Raw genomic sequence first — 3,159 nt, 5'->3', positions numbered from 1 at the left:
CCGGCCCCCTCTGTCCATTTTGCCTCCGACCCCAGCCTGCCCACCTGCCATACTCAGCACCAGCCACACCACCATTGCCTGCCTCACCAGAGCTGCCTGCTGGGGCCTGGTTACCAGCCTGAGCCAGGATGGCTGGAATGGTCTTAGTCACAAGGCTTTTCGAATCATTTCAAGACAAGACTATGCATCTGAGGCAATCAAGGGGCCTGTTACTGGTATTGTCTTGGGTACAACTAATTCTTGAGTGGCAGTAATGGAAGGGAAACAAGCAAAGGTGTTGGAAAATGCTGAAGGTGCCAGAACCACTCCCTCAGTCGTAGCCTTCACAGCAGACAACAAGCGTCTTGTTGGCATGCCTACCAAATGACAGGCAGTCACCAACCCAAATAACACATTCAATGCTACCAAGTGCCTCATTGACCATTGATTTGAGGATCCTGAAGTGCAAAAACACATTAAAAATGTTCCTTTCAAAATTATCCATTCCTCCAATGGTGATGTCTGGGTAGAAGCCCATGGGAAGCTATATTCCCCAAGTCAGACAGGTGCATTTGTGTTGATGAAGATGAAAAAGACTGCAGAACACTATCTAGAATATTGAGCAAAAAATGCTGTTATCACTGTGCCTGCTTATTTCAATGATTCTCAGTGACAGGCCACCAAAGATGCTGGGCAAATATCTGGCCTAAATGTCCTTCAAGTGATTAACGAGCCTACAGCTGCTGCCTTGGCTTATGGCTTAGACAAATCTGAAGACAAAATCATTGCTGTGTATGACTTAGGTGGTGGAATTTTTGATATTTCTATCCTGGAAATTCAGAAAGGTGTCTTTGAAGTAAAATCTACCAATGGGGACATGTTCCTGGGTGGTGAAGACTTTGACCAGGCCTTGCTCCAGCACATTGTGAAGGAGTTCAAGAAAGAGACAGGACTTGACTGGACCAAAGACAATATGGCTCTTCAAAGAGTACAGGAGGCCTCTGAGAAGGCCAAGTATGAGCTTTCTTCTTCTGTGAAGACTGACATCAACTTACCATATTTGACTATGGATGTTACTGGGCCCAAGCACTTGAACATGAAGCTAACTCGAGTTCAGTTTGAGGGCATTGTCACTGATCTCATCAGGAGAACTATTGCCCCATGCCAAAAGGCCATGGAAGATGTTAAAGTCAACAAGAGTGACATTGGAGAAGTCATCCTAGATGGTGGCATGAGCAGAATGCCCAAGGTTCAACAGACAGTACAAGAGCTCTTTGGCCGGGCCCCTAGTAAAGCTGTCAATCTTGATGAGGCTGTGGGTATGGGAGCTGCCATTCAAGGAGGCATGTTAGCTGGTGATGTCACATATGTGCTGCTTCTGGATGTCACTCCCTTTTCTTTGGGCACTGAGACATTAGGAGGTGTCTTCACTAAACTAATCAATAGGAACACAACTATTCCAACTAAGAAGAGCCAGGTGTTTTCTACAGCTGCTGATGGTCAGACACAAGTGGAAATTAAAGTGTGCCAAGGAGAGAGAAAGAAATGGCTGCAGACAATAAGCTTCTTGGACAATTTACTTTGATTGGAATTCCACCAGCCCCATGTGGAGTTCCACAGATAGAAGTCACATTTGACATTGATGTTAATGGGATTGTACATGTTTCTGCAAAGGATAAAGGCACAGGACGTGAACAACAAATTGTGATCCAGTCTTCTGGTGGATTAAGCAAAGATGACTGAGAATATAGCTAAGAATGCAGAGAAGTATGCTGAGGAAGACAGAAGGAAGAAAGAAAGTGCAGAAACTGTTCATATGGCAAAAGGAATTATTCATGATACTGAAACAAAGATGGAAGGATTCAAAGACCAACTTCCAGCAGATGAGTTCAATAAACTAAAAGAAGAAATCTCTAGAATGAGAGAACTCTTGGCTTGCAAAGATAGTGAAACAAGGGAAAACATCAGGCTGGCAGTATCTACTCTGCAGCAAGCATCATTAAAGCTCTTTGAAATGGCATATAAAAAGATGACAGCGGAGAGAGAAGGATCTGAAAGTTCTACTTCTGGGAACAGAAGGAAGATCAGAAGGAGGGGAAGCAGTAATGTCACCAGTTGACTTGACTGGAGCAGAAATTGGGAAAACATTTGTGAAGCTTGGGAACAAAGGGACAAAAGGACCTTCCTTAGCAGAAATGGGCAAACTTCAGTCTTGCTGTGTTTTTGCAGTATTCTATATATAATTTCCTTAATATATAAATCTAGTGAGTGCATTAGCTAATTATCATTTGACAGGTAATTCAGATAATAGAGAGTTCTAAATGTTCACCCCCAGCCTATCTTTATTTTCCAGCTGCATGTAAGGGGCAGGAAGGATTCACTGATCATTATAAGGCCTTGACACAGTTGTCTACAGTGGTGACATGTGACAGAATTGAGGGTAGGGGACCATAACCCTTAAAAGACTCCATAGGGACAGGTCCTTCTAGTTGACCAAATACGATCAGCTGTAACTGATGGACTCCTTATCCCCAGCCCATGCAGGGCCAATTCATTTCCAGAGAAGGGAGAAACTAGATTGAAAGAGATAGTTTATCTAGAACTATTCTATTTGAAACAAGGTGATTAATGAGACTCTTCAACTTTGCCCAAACCATCGTTTTCTCTACCTTCCAGCTTTTGCTTTGGTTACCTACTTCCTTGATAATTGTTCTTTTGATCCATTCTGGATCTTTTAAGAAAAATAAATATGAAAACAAAACAAAAAAAAAAAAAAGACTGCCCCTCCACAAGACATCTAGACAACATAGAGATGGCCTTTCTGTGAAGTCTCATATAAAGTTAAAGCATGTTGTCCTGTCCTTAAGATAGATCCATCCTGAAACTTCATGAGATCCACTCTGCTTTCACCTCTTCCTTTGTCTCTACTTTAAACATATCAGCCGCAGACTGCTTAACTGCTTCCTCCCCAATTCAACATCACTGCCTCCCCCAAGTAAACAACTTATAGTCTAGTTAAGTCCTTTATATCCATCTTGTCACAGTTTCACAATTCAGTTATCCCATCTGGTCTAGAGCAATTTGTGGTGTTCACTGAACAAATGGATGAAGTCATATTGTTTATTGTCTCAGTGTTTAAGAAGTGTAGTTAATACTAGTGATCTACAGCAACTTACCAGC

General features: G+C 42.4%; 1 pseudogene; it reads left to right on the top strand.

Annotated features, from left to right (window-relative positions):
* Positions 1-442: 442 nt before the first annotated feature.
* Positions 443-2,085, top strand: LOC140527331 (stress-70 protein, mitochondrial pseudogene; annotated as a pseudogene).
* The last annotated feature ends 1,074 nt before the right edge of the window (positions 2,086-3,159 follow it).

This window comes from Notamacropus eugenii, chromosome 1 (genome assembly GCF_028372415.1).
Source record: "Notamacropus eugenii isolate mMacEug1 chromosome 1, mMacEug1.pri_v2, whole genome shotgun sequence".
Lineage (NCBI taxonomy): Eukaryota > Metazoa > Chordata > Mammalia > Diprotodontia > Macropodidae > Notamacropus > Notamacropus eugenii.
This window is presented reverse-complemented; position numbering and strand designations above follow the sequence as displayed.